This window comes from Erithacus rubecula, assembly GCF_903797595.1.
Source record: "Erithacus rubecula genome assembly, chromosome: 11".
Taxonomy (NCBI): domain Eukaryota; kingdom Metazoa; phylum Chordata; class Aves; order Passeriformes; family Muscicapidae; genus Erithacus; species Erithacus rubecula.
The window spans coordinates 9,710,138-9,727,629 of record NC_136663.1 but is presented as its reverse complement, the minus strand read 5'-3'; the positions used below and the strand labels follow the sequence as shown (position 1 = coordinate 9,727,629).

At 44.1% G+C, this 17,492-nt stretch overlaps 1 protein-coding gene across 5 annotated transcripts in view; it reads right to left on the bottom strand.

Moving 5' to 3' along the window:
- LPP (LIM domain containing preferred translocation partner in lipoma) overlaps positions 1-17,492 on the bottom strand; it is a 315,895-nt gene that overhangs the window by 243,888 nt on the left and 54,515 nt on the right. For all 5 annotated transcript variants that reach the window (XM_079315245.1, XM_079315244.1, XM_079315243.1 and 2 more), the window contains one exon: positions 10,280-10,378. The gene's annotated coding sequence lies outside the window, so the exon portion shown is untranslated. The remainder of the gene's footprint in view (positions 1-10,279; positions 10,379-17,492) is intronic.

The following is a 17,492-nucleotide window of genomic DNA, read 5'->3' as shown; positions in this document are numbered from 1 at the left end:
ATATTTCAAACCAATATAAATAACAAATTATTACATCTCTCTCTTTAGAGGTCAGAAAACACTCCTTATGCAGTGTTTTCTTTAATATACTGCCCTGTGTAGGCATCTAGACAATCCAGTGACCTGGTCTATGACACAGAGATGCACAGGTGAGAACAGACAGAAGTAAAATCTGGTCTGAAAAACACCACATGCATGTGGTCCTGCACCAGCACCCACCAGAGCACACATCTGCTGGCAGCTCCACCCTGCAAGGGCTGAGTGCCTTTCCCACTGGAAACCTTTCCATGATGCTAATCTACCACAGGAGGAAAATCACTAGAGGAGGACACCCAATAGCTTCCAGCCAGAACACAACATGCCTTCAGCAAGACTTTTGATTTTCACAGGCACACACTGAAGTTGTTCTTCACAACAAAGAACAGCCTGTCTGTTGCATAACTAACCTTAGGCTGCATTAGATAAGTTGTGCCTTCTCACAGATCAACTGACCTTAAATAATGTCCCTAGTGTATTCAGAGCCAATAGGTTTCTCTCTTAGAGCTCAACTGACAGGTCTTCTCCTTCCAGCTATTTCTTCAGAAAGGCACACAAAGAATGCTTCAAGAGAAATCTCATGCTTACTGTTCCAAAAGCAGCTTTCCAGGCCAAAAATGAAGGCCAAGATCTCAGCTCCAGAGCTGCATCTCCCTTTGAAGGTTTCTTGAGCACTTCACTGCAACAGCACGAAGAGAGCCTTGGCAGGACAGAACTGGATAACTGGAAAACTCAGCCTGTCTCTGGAAAGCTTGCTGCAGTTCTGCCACTGAGTCAAGACAGAAGGAAAACAGCCAGCCATGCCAATGAAACACTGCTTTGTATTCTGAGTAAGGCAAAACAAAGGTCTGGTGATGAGGAGCTCTTGCATGTCATGCAAGGGTCAGCAGCAAAGGCAAATTCCACCATGGCATTTCCGTTCTGTCACCCAGCCCATTGCTGTGAGTGGACACAGCAGGATCTTTCATTGCTTGTCCAAAAATGGCATTTAACATAGCTGTGCAGCATCACCCCACTGCCACATTCCACTCCAGAGGAGGGATATCAGTCCCTGCACAAAGCTGAAGTCCCAGGGCACTGTGTAATGAGCAGGTGAGATCTAAAATCATTTCTCTGATCCCCATCCTGGGTGTGAGGTGATGCAGGAGCTCTGCAGCTGTCTCAGAGGTAGATGCACACGGGAAGAGATAGAGACAGTGTCAAATTAAGCAAGCCTCTGCACCCCTCCTGGCAGGTCGTTTCATCCTCCACACAGATGTCTGTGTGTTCCCTGTGATGGTAAAAACAAAATGCTCTGCAGAGCAAACCCATTTCCCTTGGGAACACAGATACCAAAGCAACTGCCCAATAAATCCATGGCAAAGGCAGAGGCACTAAAAGCCTGGCTGTTTTCTGACACCAGCTCAGCTGTCATACAGACTCCTCTTGAACACCAGTTTCCTACTTAAAAAACAGGATCCACAAGGCTTCCCTTCTTGGTATGTGTTGCTCCACTCATCCAGCTCATCCCAGGACAAATACAGCACACATATCCAGCAATTCCCTGATCTTTTCCAATGCAGCACAGTAGAGAAGAAGGCCTGCCTCACCCCTTGCAACCAGCCAAGCTGGGCTTCATTGGTAAGGCTGTGTCCTACAAAAGAACTGTGCTCTTCCACATTCAGGACATCATCAGATCTTGCTGTCAGCACAAGAGCCCAGACTCGTGAGGATTGCTCATGCCAGGGGAGGTCCACAGCTGCTGAGGAGCTTTCTAGTAAATCCAGCCCTGATGGCAATGGAAAGGGTTTGCAGAGCAGAGTTACAGGAATCTATTCCTCCTGCATTAGTCAGCATATACAAATACATCCTCTTGCTTCATTAAATTTTAATTGGAGTACACATGAATAGGCTTCGCTGGTTACTTAATCAAAGGGAGTCTGATTACAAGGTGCTCACATGAAAAGCTAGAAAGCAACATCCTTCCTCTCTTTTCTTTTGCATTTTTTAGGCATCCATTGTCGATTTCTTCAGGTCAGTTGACATTTTAGGGCTGCTGCAAAGAACCATGAAAAGCAGCCACAAAGAGTAAATAAAAGCACTTTGAAGGGAAACAGGACACAGATCATTAGCCCTGCATTCCTCTTTATTATCCAGACAAAAATTAAATGCAAAATCCCAGAGCAGATGTTGCATTAGCGAGTTGATCAGCAGTGCTAAACACAAGGATGGCATTGCTGCTGTGTGTCGTGCATGTGTGGCTGGAGTTTCTTTATTTTAAGTGTCCTTAAGTGTCTGAAACCACAGCAGATCTGAACCTATAAAAAATCCTACTCGTAAACTTTGGGATTTCCTCAGTAATTGCATTCTCTGCAACACAGATGCTTATTTGTTCACACACGCTTTCCCTGAGGTTAGAGAAACTCTGCATGTACTTTCTTGCCTGCCTAGAATGGGACAACCATCTCCCAAACTTCTTCCTCACTAAAACCACAAGCTGTATGACCAGATCCTCAACTTCCATAAAATCCTTAGAGTTGATACAGCTTGAATTAAGTTACAGCAGTTTGCACTGGCTGAAAAATCTACCAGCAAAGCAACTCCAGTTGCACGAGGCACAGCTGGGGTGAGAGCTCAGTACTTGACTGCATGAGAAACAAAAAGCAGCTATGTTGTTCTGCACAACTCTGTTAGCTAAGCAAATCAACAAAAACAACCAAAAGTAAACATACAAGGGGAAAAAAAAAAAACCAAAAAAAACCTTTCAGCAATTCAAAACCACAAGAGACAACTTACTGGCCTGCTCCTGCACACTTGCTTAGAAGTGTATATATTCTGTACAGTGACAGCTTCTGGCAGCCAGGGACTGACACACTTTCTATGGCAATGTCCTAATATTAGAAAAATTTGGTCATAAGCTAAAAATGTTACAGAAATAGGATCATAAGTTACGAGCTGAGTCAGAACTCTATCTGCTGCTTGACTTTTATACTATTTTATTCTTAAAAAAAAAAAAAAAGCCCATCATGCTGTGGGCTTTTTTTTTTTTTTTTAACAGTTTGCTGCTGCCATCATTTATGAAGAAGAATGAGCCTTTGTCGAGGAGGAAGAAAGTAATTTTAAATGGCAAAAATCTATCTGCAAGGAAGCAAAGGACACAAATCCCTTCATCTACCACAGCCTTGTGTGTAGTAAGCCCTTCACTAACACCACAGCCTCTCTGAGTGCCAGTTCTGGAGGGCAAGGGGTTGTCTCTTCATCAGGTACATACAAGAACTCCTCCATCAGAACTCCAGGGATGATGATGATGATGGGATTGTATGGTGCCCTAATTCCCAGGAATCCTGTGTGTACAATGCAGTCTCCTGCATAAAAGCATTTTATTTGCACTCTGTACTTGTAAATCACTGGTAAATAATTAACAGGCAGCATAAGTATGTAACAGAACTGAGTCACAGGTGTTAGCAAAGGAAAACTGCTATAAATGGATATGTCACAGCAATAAGCCTCCTGTTCACCTGATGGGTGCTGGAGAAATTAAACAATTTAGTTTTCGTAAATTAACTCCTGACACCCAGAATCTTACTAGAAAGCCAATCCATATTCCTTCTCTGCTATTTATGACCATAACTTTTCCTCCTTCCACAGTTTGGACAGTCTTTAAATGAGAAACTATTAAGTTACCCAGGCTTCTGATTGCTGGGTGGAGCCGTGGGGTCACACACAGGTCTGTTCATTCATCCCAGGGAGGGAAGGGGAGAGGAGAGCAAGGAGCCTTGCCCAGGCTGCCAGACTTGCTGCTGCAGCAGCAGGAAAGGATTTCTCAAGTATGAACACACAGATGTAGCACAGGAGGAAACCCACCCTTGTTCCACATTTCCTCTTGAGTTTCTCCCTCCTTCCTGCTGCCCCTCTTGTCCTGCAGGCTGTTTCTGCAAACAGCCCAGGAGATGTTCTTTTCCCTGCACGTAGCAGGAAGGCAGAGGAGCAGATATCCTCCTGCCAGGTGTGACACTACAAAGAACTGCCATGAGAGCTTTCCATGCTCCTTAAACCACCTAAGTTTTTTGGTATTACAACATTTCAGCCCCAATTACACAGCTGCTGAAACAACCAGGAATGGGGAAAGCACAAGTCTCAGAGAAAAGCAAACCACCATCCAAGGCAGTGCACTGAGCAAAGTAAATCATCAGTGTCTAGCCATTCTTTGCTGTGGGTCCCAGAAAACACACAGATCTCCTGCCTCGTCTGCAGCTCTGCCTGGAAACAAAACCCAAAAAGGACCTTTTCTGACAACAACTTCAAAATGTTTAAGCTTATTTCACCATGTTTGGTTTGGTTTTGAATGCAGTAACATACAAGCAATGAATTCTTGATTTTTTTTTTTTTTTTTCAAAATACAGCTCCCATAAGCTAAAAAAGTAAATGGGAGTGCTTTGCTTCCTGGGGTATGGAACTGGAACATTTTTCTAGCACCTAATAAAACATTGTTTGGTTGATACTAACCATTAAAATATGTGTTTCAAGTCATGTAATGTTCCCTGTGAAATTTGCCTTTTTGCTCCATGAAAAAAAGGGCACTGAAAGGAATCCTGCAGCCATAAGGATCTCACTTAATTCATGGAAGTATCATTTTAAAAGCCTCACAACGTGATCAAAGCACTGTTGAGAACAGATGTTCCAGGCTTTACAAATTCCAGCATAAGTATTTTTTTATGACATTTATCACTGCTAAATTCTTTCAGCCATATTTTCCCCACAAGAAGCATGTAGGCATTTTCCTCCTGGGGGAGGACATGTTCACATGTGGAGTGGTCTCCAGCCACAGACCCTCTCCTCCCCATCCCTCCCCATCCACAGTGAGGAGAGCTGTGCAGTGTCACCAGCAGCTGCAGTGGTAGCCAGATCCCAGCAGAGCTGGGCACAGTGTTCCCCACTTCACAAGGGGAATGTGATGTAGCAATCACTGTGTCAGTGCTCAGACTCTGTCTCAACCCTTCACACAGACCCTCTCACAGAAAAGTCATTGCTCCACCACCCTTGGCAGCAGAGCACAGAGCCCTCCATAAGGTGTCTTTTTGTTACCAGGACAGACACAACCATCATCCCTCAATGCCACAGCAGGTCACCACTGTCTTGACAAGCTCTGAGTAACGTCATCCCACTTTAAAGGCAGCCCTGCTTTGAGCCAGGAGCTGCACAAGAGACATGCATGATCCTTGCTGCCTAAAATGCTGGATGGATCTGGATCTCAGGCAGAAGCCACACAGAAATGCCCTCAGCCATGTCAACACCTCAAGAAAACACCTTCCCATGTCCCTCAGCTCCTGCCATGGATGTGAAACCCTCTGGCTGTGCCCAGAAGGATGCTTCCCTGGCTGTAGCACTGCCCAGCCACAAGGCCAAATGCAAGCAGGAGATGCTCAGGTGCCTTAGGGCTACTAAAGCCAGATGAGCTGAGCCACAAGAAACAATGGGGAACTGCAGGGCTGTGTGGGAACCTGCTTGTTCCTCAGACAGCAGCAAGGAGTCCCCATTCCTAGGGGTACTCATGGAGGCAGATAGCACATATTTCAACTGCAATTCAAATCACAGTTTCCACCAAGAGCAAAGTTGAGCTCTCCACAGTCAGTTTCTGTCTATTCACAGTCTCAGGAGCATCACCAAGCTCTCTGTTTGAAAGAAAGTATAAACACCATGCAGTGCTGGGCAGTTTCATCAGAGTGATCTGTGTACCAGCAAAAGCCTTACAACTACCCCAGAATCTGAAACATGCAATTTATCTCTGAATAACATTGGGTTTTTTACCCCTTTCAAAAAAAAAAAAAAAAAAAAAAGGGATCTGAAACAACCAGCTCCTTTCAAATTTCATACATTCACAGAAGAGGGTGTTTGTGAAGAGGACCCCACAAGCACATCACTTCTCTAATATGTGCCCAATTTAGTTTCACCTGTCTCCATGTGCTCCCTTCCCAATTCCTACAACCTGCTTGCACATCCTGTTTCACTATGAACACAAGCTTCTTCCCTGGGGCAGCAGTGCTGCCTTCACTTCTCCTCACAGTGAGCTTAGACCAGGCAAAATGGGAGCAAAAACACCAGACAAGTTTACCTGTCCTGCTAATCCAGACTGTGAGCCCAATCAAGGCATCACCAGGGCAGATGCTCACCCTGGGCTTTGGGTACCACCAAAATGGCAGAGTCCAGGATGCAATCAGGGAATTTTAAAAGGGCACTCCAGTCGGCATCAGAATTTAACACAATTGTTCTGCTGAGTTATTAACATCACAACCCTGCTCCAGACCTGAGTCTGTTCTGTTATCTGGCCTCCCTACTCCAAGTGAATCTTCTGGGTGATTCTAAGAAAAAGGCAGTGACCAATTCTCAGGCCTTCTGATTTAGACACTGAAGAGAAAAAAATACTCTGCATTGCTTCCCTCTTGTTTTTCTAAATAAAAATAATGTATAGCCCTAACTGGATAATAAATATGCTCAAAAGCTGTCCTTAAGTAAAAGCTTTTGATAACAAATTGCCTGTGCTAACCGCTATTTTACTGTTGAATTTTTTATTGTTGCTTAAGCACTGCAATTATGCTAATAAGTCTGAGAGGATGGTACACTAAAGCATTGAATGTGACAGATATAATACTCAATAAAATGTTAATCTTACCTGAAAATTTGGAATCAAACAGCCTTATTAGTATTTATGGATATGGCACCTCCAACATGTTTCTCTTAAGAGGAATATATATATGCAATAGATATTTCCAAATATACCCTACTATTTCTCATGCCTCCACAGAATTTAATTCCAGGTGGCTATTACCCCTGCTGCTAATTGCCAGTCCCTTCTGGAATAAGAAAAGGGAGTGTTGCCTTCTGGGACATGCAAAACTCCTGCACATTGGAGGGCTGTTCCTTTGCCACCTGGAGGATGGCAGCTGTCTGTGGGGATGGGGACAGCTGTCCCCAACTCTCAGCATGGCCACCAGCCTCGTGGGGGTGTGACACCACACAACAAAGGCTCTGCTCTGCCACCCTCTCACCTATTTCCCCCATATCCTCTCCTTTCATGTGCAAGGCAGGTAAATCCAGCAAAGGGTTCCATTATTTACAGGTGCTAGAGAAATGACTACTAGATTTTAAGATGGACCTTAAGACAAATTTAATTATTTTACTCCAAAACTTTTCAGCCAGTGCTGACAGGGAACTGCACCCATCCATTTCACTGCAAGTTACAGCACTGTTGATTTGGACCAAGAGCTGCTGAGCTGTCACAGGGGTCTGGCATGGAGGTGCTCTGTGACCTTCCACAAGCTACATTGTTTTTTGCACCTTTATTTCATCACTTAGTCCCAGTCTGCTTCCTCAATTGGTGGCATCATTTTTTTTCACTACATTATATACATTTTCTAGGGGGATTTTTTGGCCAAAGTTTCAGACCCTGCCTCAGGGCTCCACTGCCATGAAATTCCTGTGAATAAAATTCAAGTGGTCTTCAGCACCTTGACTTTCTCATCTACAGAAGGAAGAAAAAAATAAACTCAGAAGAGCCACATGCTTCAGACAAGCTAAACTTACATTCATGACCAGGCTCTAAAAAGACCATTTGTACACAATGGACTGTGTAGCTTTCAAGTGCTGCATGTTAATGCCTAAACAGCAGCTGCTGGTTTCCAGCTTCACTCCTCATGCTGCTCTCACCCACAGGAGTCAATTCTGCTGACAGGACAGCAGAAACATCAATAAACACCATTATATTTCCTGACAGGGAAGCAAGATTCTTACCACTGGATGATGCACTCTTCCATGGTAGCAAACATTAGGTGAGAGATGTCTAGGAACTGTTTTTGTGAACAGTCACAGCAGGGAAAGCCCAACTGGCTTTCCATTGAAATCTGGGATTCCCAAAGGGCTCAGAGATCACAGCAGGTAACCCACAGGACACAACACAAAACACCACAGGACACTCATGGGCTCTCTTCAGCCATGCTTGCACTGAGGGCAAGGCTGGAGTGCAAGGATGGGAATAAGGTGGCTTTGAAGGACAGAGCTTAGAGCAGCCCCACAAACCCTCATTTGCATTACAAGGTGCACAGCACTTGAGAAAAAAACCCTCAGTTGCTAAATCAAGGGAAGCTACCAATTGACTGAGCAGCTGGAAAAGCCAGGAGATGCATCCAGGGCTCCTCCACCCCAAGCAAGCCACAGCACGAGATGCCAGACACTGAATTTCAGGAGCAGACAACTGAACCAAGCACACAGCTACAAAGTGCTGCACACAGCAGCCACTCCCATAGAGGTGGCAGGACTCATCCATGCCATGTTAAGTGAGTCTTGTCATTATTTTCAACCCTGCAGGGAAATCTAAATTGAACTTTGGCATATTGCTTTCTTTTGCTAAGCAGCAATACTTGAACGTTAACTCCAGTCCTGACAGGCATATTTATGGACTACTCTTTGGAAATAATCTTACCCTGACCAGTCCAAAAGGTCAGAACCATAAAAAAGAATAACAATTTAAAAAAAAAAAGCACAAGGCTGGAAAACCATCACTACCATTGGCACAACCCCTCAACTTATTAACCGTCCTTGCAACAAGGTGAATTGCAAGGTCTTGGTTTTATTTGATTGATTGAGATCAAAAGATCATAGGGGAACACAGTAAATTGCATCTTTCCATGAACGCATTTTGCTTTCAAGATTTGAGCAGATAGTTGCAGGAATTGAAAAGCTCAAGAAGAGGTAAAAAAGAAAAGAGAAAAAACATGCACAAAGGTGACTTCAGAAAGGCATTCCTTTTTTTTTTTCTTGACACCATTTGCATTTCTTAGAGCCATTTGCAAGTTTCTTCCACGTCCCCATACCCCTGAGACACAACAGCTTATCTCTGCTAAGCAGAAGATGATAAGGAACAATAAGACACTGGTGTAACTCCAGGGCAGTCACCAGTGTTTGCTGACATTACGGATGAAATGCAAATTTTAGAGAAACCAAAGTCCAACAAGAGGTTGAAGAACTTCCCATTGAATTCCAGATGTCCTACAAGATAAGACAGGTATCTCACTGATCTTAACCAGACCAAGGAAGACAAAGCACCTGAACACCCCTCTTGTCATAGGATGCATTGGAGACTGCCTGAGCCCAGGCTCCATTTGTCATTGCAGCTCCCAGGGAAGGGATGAAGGAGGGAGAAGCAAGGAAAATAAAGGAGCAGCCATCTTCAGGACATAATTTCAAGACTTAGCTGGTGAGCCAGCATTTTTAAACTCAGGAAAAGCCTGCTGTGTTTGCTGTCAAGACAAGACAAAGAAACACAATGGAGAACATGAACAGAAGACCAAGAGAAGAAAAATTAAACTCTCCACTTAATCAGCCCTGGAAAGAGAGGAAAAGTAATCACTTTGTTCCTCTCTCCGTGTTCCACATGATATGTGTTTTGCCCAGTATACCTACATTTGTAGCACTGTGTTCTCATGTCACAATAAAAAAGATGAGATTACACCCTTGACAGTAAGAGTAAATCCCTTACATGGATCTTGGAAGGGACCCAAACTCCCAGAAACTTACTACAAAGGGGCCAGAATTGATACAGCTTCCTGTTTTTACTCTAAGTTTACACTGCATGCCAACAATGGAGGATTAAACCTCTTCCTTCCCCCTGAGCTTATGCTTCCCCCCAGAATAGCATCACCATTCAGGTAACAAAGACACTGAACACCAGCATTAATTGCTGCTGCATCAATTTTTCATCAAACCATGCAGCTCATTCTGCACAGATACACTTGGCTTTGCCTTTCACCTTATCAGCTTTGAATAAGGTTGTTAAGATAAGGATTTCACACATACCCATTTCTAATCATCAGTGGGTTGGTAGAACTCTCTAGAAGTCACCTAATCTATTTTTCCACTACATGGAAAAATGTGGTGGATGGTTCTCCTAAAAAGCACATCTGCTACTGTTCTTCCACCTTGGTCTTAAACCTTTCTGTGACTGAAACTGCCTGACCTCCTGGGGGATCCACTCCAGCACTCTGCTATCCTTAATGCAGATCATTCAGTGGCACCTCAGCTAAATTTCCTTGTTGCAACTTAAGTTTATAATTTGTTTTATTTACAGTGGACAGACTTAGTTTATTCCCTCTCTCCATGACAAGTTCACTATTTCCAAAATTTACAAGTTGAAGCAGTGCTGCTTGTCCTCTCTTTGCCCACTCTGCTTCTGCTCACAGCACATTCTCAATCTCTGTATGTTGTTCCTTACCCCAAAAGAGCAGGCACTTGGATATCAGGAGGCTGTTTCAAGGGAAAGTGCTCACTTCCAAAGGCTGATGCATTCAGGCACGCACAGTTACAAAGTACTCTGAAACAAGAAAAATAAAAGATTTGTCTTCAGGATGGCAGGTAGACTCCAGTCCAGGAGAAAAGGAAAAACCAGCAACTCTGAAGTGCAGTTTTTCCCACCCCATTATTTAGCATGCAAACAGATCTTCAAAAGGGACATCACTGACTGTTAGATACATCATGTGCCACCACTCAAGAGTTGGCTACATTTTTTCTGACAACCACCATAAGGGTCTGATAAATTTGTGTTCCAGGAAACAAAGTGTTCATGGACTTTGCAGAAAGTTCTGCCAAGGTACAAGCAATACCCAGGACATATCAAGATCAAATGGCTTTGACTCCAAACCTTTAAGCTGTGTGACAGAAGACAAACTTTAATGTTACCGTTGGTGACTTTATTTACAGTTTCACTGAAACCAACAGAGGCAAGATTTCCAGTCTACTCTGAGATTAAATGTGTGTAATTATGGGCGAGATCCAGAGGATAAAAGGCCTGATGAAAGTCTTTTGTATTCACAACATGCTCTTTACCTCCTGATCTTCAGGATGTTCTACCTAGCAAAAAATGAAATCTCTCATGAGCCCAAGTGCTTGGTGACAATGTAGAAAGGTAAAGAAAGGATTTACATGAACAGTGTTCAGAAGTACAGGGGAGTGTTCTGAATGACAAAAACATCCCAAATTTTATGAAAAATAACACGCAACAAGGGAGAGCAGCAATGATAGATTTGCCATCCTACTTCTGGAAGCTCTCAGAAAAACAGTTGGATGGTAGCAGACAATTTGCAACAACAGCACCTTTCAGCAGCAGATCACCTTTTGCACCCCATCTCATCTAAATTCCTGTCTCCCCCCAGCAGGAGCTGCTCCTGCCCCCAAAGGATCAAGTGGCTTCACAACAAATACACCTTTTCTGTTGGCTGAAGCCAACACTCAATTTGTCACCTGCTGTGAAAACAAGATGCTTGTTGCACATCTCAGGAGTTGCCAATGCAAGAACTCAGTGCCTTGTCTTTTGCACAGATCATCCATCTGACTGTACCACACTTTGTCCATCTCCAAGTTTCTGCTTGGGATGGTTTTTTCATCCTTTGTAATCCTATCTAGCTGTCCTGGGCTTTTGCTTTCCTTCATCACTTGCACTCTTAGCAATGCCAACACTTACAGCCAGCCAGCCCAACTGCTGTCAGCACAGGAAGGCAACACTCCCGTTTAGCACTGACTGGATAGCAGAAGTGCTGTTTCCAAGGCTAAAGAGGAATACCTGCACCAATAACATCTCTAAACCAGCACACTGTAGCTGAGAAGACTGAGCAATAAATGCCTGAAGGTGAAAAACTCAAAGTAATCTCAAAATGTGTGTTGGACAACTGATAAAAGACTCTAAATACATGCCCATCTTTAAGGGTGAAAGTAGCTCCAAGGACTTCAGCAAGATTGTCTGCAGCATCAGACATGTTACCTTCTGAAATACTAGTGAGATAAGGATGTTTAGCAAGGGATAAAGATACAAGGAATGCTTCCACCAAGAAAATACACCCATTTGTACAGCTGAATTAAGACAGCTGTTGAAAACCATGGAGTAGCATTGAATGGCAGCCCAGGACAGGGAGCCAAGACAACTACCACATGCAATTGAAACTGCCAAGGGATTAAGTTAGGTCAAATGTAATTACACAAATTGGATCCTGGCCAGAGTACTGGCTTATTCAAGAAAATTAAAAGAGGTGTTCAAAAGTTTCAGAGATTGAGTCCTCCTCCGGTTAATTATTTGGTGAGTCAGTCAGTGAAGTCTCAGTACTCTGGGAGGCCATCTGAAAAAGGGGAAAAAATGAGGCATAAACTTGAAAGGCATTAGAAGCGATTAGCAAAAGCCTTTGTTCTCCATGGCAATCCTGGCTGCACCAGAGCGCGAAAGCCTTTCATGTCCACGCTGAAAAGTGGCCTCAGTCCCTTTGATACTTCTGGGAGGAAGCGCTTAAATTTACAAATATCCCGCTGACAGAAGTTACAGACAACAGTCGAGGAACTTCTGCATAACTCAGCCAGAGCATACCCTGCTCTCGGGCAGGCAGCACTCCTGCTGAAGGGAGGAGTGACAGCAAGAGACAAGGAAGTTCACTGACACCTGGAGCAATGTCCACTCTACACACTAGTGGTGTATGAGAGCCGAGTCATGTCAAAAAGGAGGCTGCAGCCATCTGGGACAGTGGCTTACTCCCCCTCATTCAGTTTTTAGAAGAGAGCATGCAAGGCTGGCTAAGGAGACCAGAAAGGAAGCTGTGTGGTTTGGCAGCTGAGCATCACTTGTAAAGATTAGATCCTGTTTGTGCCTCTGCCATAAACCTTCTGAACAATAAGAGTAAAGTCACATATATCAAATTTTCCCACATATTTATTGCTGTGCCTTTTGTGGCTGAATAAAGATACAGAAGGACTATGTCCAGAAGAGACAAGAACTAGTAGACAGGGATTGAGATTCTGTGTTCAGCCTTTCATCAAGACTTGTACTATAACCATGTACTACAAAACATGAAGTGTTCTGAAAAAATAGGCCTTGTAAATCTCAGTTTTGGCACCTAAAAAAAGTAGATGCCTATGCTACCTGTGTATCTGGAAGTATCATTAGAGATGCACTCATCACTGCCTTTGAAGCAGTTGGATGTGACAGTAAAAGCAGTACAGAATTAACCTTTTTTGGGTAGCTTATTCAGTGCAACGTTCAGATGATGCACATGAAACAAACCATCTTTTGACTGACGTGAAAAAAACCACAGAGATGAAATAACTATCTTCTCAACAAGTGCCATCACAAGGCATGTCAAGTGACATGGCTTCATCTCACAGTGACAGCAGGTGAACACGCAACTGAAGCCTCTGCCATATTGATTTTGTGTGCTTCTTTTTTTCCCCTTTAACTTTTCACAAAACAAGCCAGGAAAAGGCAGAGATTTCACAGCACAGATTGGTGCAATTTGTATTAATGGCCCAAGCATGGATGCAAGCAGCAGCTTGCTTCTCTTTGTGTGGAACAATCAACAGGGACAAGTCTGGTGGGACAACTGCTACCATGGCACACCTTGCCCCAGCCCAGCAACACCTTCTCCCTTCTGCTTTGCAACAAGAGAGGCAAGAACTAAGAACACAGGGAAAAAATCTCTTGCCATGTTGTGCAAAACCCAGGGGCAAGCAAACGTGGAAAGAGGTTGCATTCTACACTGACCACGCACAAGCTGTCGATCTTCCAAAAGGTAGTCAAGTGCTCTTCCAGGTAGTAAAAGCACAAATGTCCCAAATTCCTCATCCCTGGCACTCCTCTAATAAGCTAATCACTCCCTTGGAGTCCTCAGGCACCACACAGATGACAAAGACATAGATTTCTTTTGCAAATAGGAACAAAACAGCAAGGCAGTTCTTCCCCAATACCTTGCAACCAGCCTCCTCTGAAGCAGGTCCACTGCTTGCACTGGAGAGATCCACAAAAAAAAAGGCAAGTCAGAGCCAGAACCACATGTGGGCACCACCACACCTCAGGGGAAAGCACACATTACAGAAAAATAGATTTTTCAGACAAAGCAGGGCAGCCTGAAGGGGTTCATGCCAAAGAGGGGCCTATTGCCATGTTGGCCAAGGTGTGCAGGGGGACATCCCCCTGTGGCAGCAGCAGTGATTAACCAATACTGATAACATCCTCCAGTGGCTGAAACAAAGCACAAGGAAACAGCACAGCAAGGACTAATGCCAAGTGGCAATAAAGACAGAGGCAGGGCTGTTGTTCAAATACAGCTTTTTTTTTTTTTTTTTTTTTTTTTTTTGCCCAGGTTACTTGTTGTTAAAAAAAGGTTCTGCATGCAGGGACATCCTGTTCACTATATTGAATTAAAGGGATGATTCAAGAGGGAACAGCTTTCAGCAGGCAAGGGGGGAAAAATCAATTTCAGGTTGCTATGGACAACTGGGCTGTCTCCTGTAAAACGGAATCGGATTCAGCTCTACAAACCTGAACACTAAACATTCCCTCAAATACAACACACACACTGAATTAATGAATACAATAAAATACAGACTTGTGTCATCTCCCAGGTATTTTTGGCTGCAGGAAGGACGTGCTCAAATCTGCTAATTGCTACTAAATACAGGACTGGAGTTTGGCTCAGTGGTGGCTCTGTGACTGCCAGACCAACACTTACAGGGGAAAAGCTCTGTAACAGCCAAATAAACCAGAGTGGCTCCCACATTCACCTCACTCTGGGCTCTGGGCTTGCAGGAGGATCTAAACCATGTGCTGCTGATCCAAGCACCTGAAGAACTCAGCTAGAAGGGGCAGCAAAAACTCAGACTGAGGCTTTCAAGCATGTCCTGGCTGATACTGGACACAGGAAATTTAACCTGCCTCCAGTCCCTGAAGAGCCTGGATAGAAACAATGCCCTCCACCTGAGCAGCTGACCTATGGTCACAGCTGCCAGCAGGAACCTCACATGGAGGGACCACTGGGGACAACACGGTCCAACAGGTGCCCTCTCCCCACGTTTTGCACTGGAATCATTTCAGACAGGTTTTAAGCACCTTCTCCACTCCCTGCAGGAAGAAAAGCCTTGGTGAGAAAGATTGGAGCAGAGATGGGGCAGAGATGATTCTGTGCCCTTTCCCAGCAGCTGTTAAGAAATCAAAGAAATCCATCTGGATCAATCTCTCCATCAAGGCAACAGGAAACTTTCCCATCCCACAATACTGTAAGTCTTATAGAGCAGTTAATGATTTTCCAATGAAATGTACCATCAAAATATAAGCTTTTATTAGCAAAATCAATGATGTGTGCAGAGGCAGTCTCTCATGTATCTTAAAAAAAAAAAAGTCTCTAAATAAACCTGACAGGAATAAAGAACATTGTGCAATTATTACAGCTGTTTTACAGGATTCTCTAATAATGACAGCCCATACTTCTGATAAGACACCTTAAGGCAGTACCACAAAAATCAAAACCAGAAAAAGAACAGAAGCACAGGATTCCCCTACACTTGGAGGGTGCATTGTGTTTATTAAATTACATTTTTCCCCAACAAGAACATAACATCCTGGAAACAAAACCATCCCAATGCCTATAGAAATATTTACCAGTCACCTTTTTCTCCTACTCCACCAGTTCAGTATTTCACTGCATTAGAAAAGCAACCAGTGGAAATTTATACTCACTTAAACCTTGAAGAAATGGAAGCAAGATAGAGAGGCTGCAACTTTACAGTCCCCACAGAACTCATGATGATTCTAAACCATGCACACAGGTCAGGTAACTGCAGCATCCAAGAGCCCTCTGCAAGCAGTACACCCATCTGAGGACACAGGAATGGAGTCTTGCCAGTCTCCTGTTCTCAACTGGCAGTTGCCATTCACATCAACACCACCAGGAAGAATTCAGACAGTCAAAACATTAAGGTACCCCAAATCCAACACTCACCAAGCCCACTATCCGATTTTTTGTGGAGCTCTGGCTAATGAACAAGGAGCACCATTAAGTCACATTTATAGCAAAATGCTCAAGTGTGCACTTATATGAAATAGTGCCCAAAAAAACCCCCATTTGACAGTTCTAACCCAATCTATACACAAGAGTCTAAGGTCCACTCAGAGGAAAAAATTAAGTCTCTGTTCCACCTAGCTTTAAACAACCTCCGAATGCATGTGGGGACGGATAGGGAAAGAGTAACAAGAATACCCAACAGATGTTTGCATTAGCATAGATTCGCCATTCATTTCTCTTTCTTCTACCATCAAGCTCCTTTATTATCCTTGCTGGATAATTTACAGTGCTTGCTGCAAAATACAGTCTCTAAGAACAGAGACAGCAAACACTTGACAATGTAGAAGTTCAAAGAGCTGGGCCATGCATGACCTGTAAGCAGATTGTTGCTATTTCCTTGCATGTATAAAAGGGCTTTGCCTTCATGCAATGCTGGAACTTGTCATCATGAAACACCCTCCTATTACAACATGGCCCAGAGCAGCTACTATTTTGGGTCCTAATAAGGTGCTGGGTTTTACAGGAAAGAAAAAAGGCAAGTAACATGGAACAACCCAGCTGTCAAGGAGAGAAACAGATGGGATCCTCACAAAGCTACACAGATTGCCTTAGTCAAGTGCTGTCACAGCCCATCCTCGAGATGGGAAAGCACGGTGCAGGAGCTAGATGAAAGGAGCTTGTGAAATTAAGTAGCATCATCACCTCCACAAGGCCTGTGAAGAGACAATAGAGAACTGCTTTCCAGGCACTCTGATCCCGAGGCAGTAAAACATGACTCAAGGCTGTCAAGCTGCTTTTTCCAAATGCCTTTTGGCTGAGTGACAATTGCCCAATTCTCCCACCTGTTTGGCCCCCCCGTGAAACACAGAGAGCCATCCACAGATGCACAAGCCACATCTGTGGTCTTGAAAAAGCTCCTCCTTGGGTAACAGGCACAAACAGGGCTGGCTGGATGTGTCCCTGCTAACATGGCCCCAGGTGCTGGCAGACGGGCAAGCTGACAGTGCACAGGTAGCACCAGGATTCACCCTGCTGTGGCTTCCAATTCACAATGTGGTTTCCAAACAATCTAGGAAACCACCACACTTGCCATGGCAGCTCAGCTCCCAGTTCCTTGGCACACTGTGAACCAGTGACAGATCAGGAGAGGGGAGGGACTGGCCTGACCTTCCTCATTCAAGCTCTCCAAAGGGTGCTGCACCCAAGAGAACAAAGCAGTGCTTTGGAAACCCAGGCCCACTTGGAGATATCAGAGCCCACATTCAACAGATAGAGAACCTGTGTGCTGTATTTCCAGCCTGAGCACAGCTATTCATGCCCACAGTGACTCAAACAGAGGCTGAAGCCAGATTATGAATGAAGTAACAGGATCGATTGTCTTACCTCCCACTAACCGGAAGATGCTATTCAGGGAAAAGATCATTTAAAGGCAGAGGCTAATCATGAATCAAATTGATTTTTAGATGAAGAAAATAGATGTAATTGCAGTCTACCTGCTTCAGCTTGCCAAGTCAGAGTGAGCTTCAGGAGAACCCAGCCTCCTCTCCCATTCCTCATCCCACCTTTGACTCTCACCAAAGCAAGAAAAACCTCATAGAAAAGAAATTCCTTTAC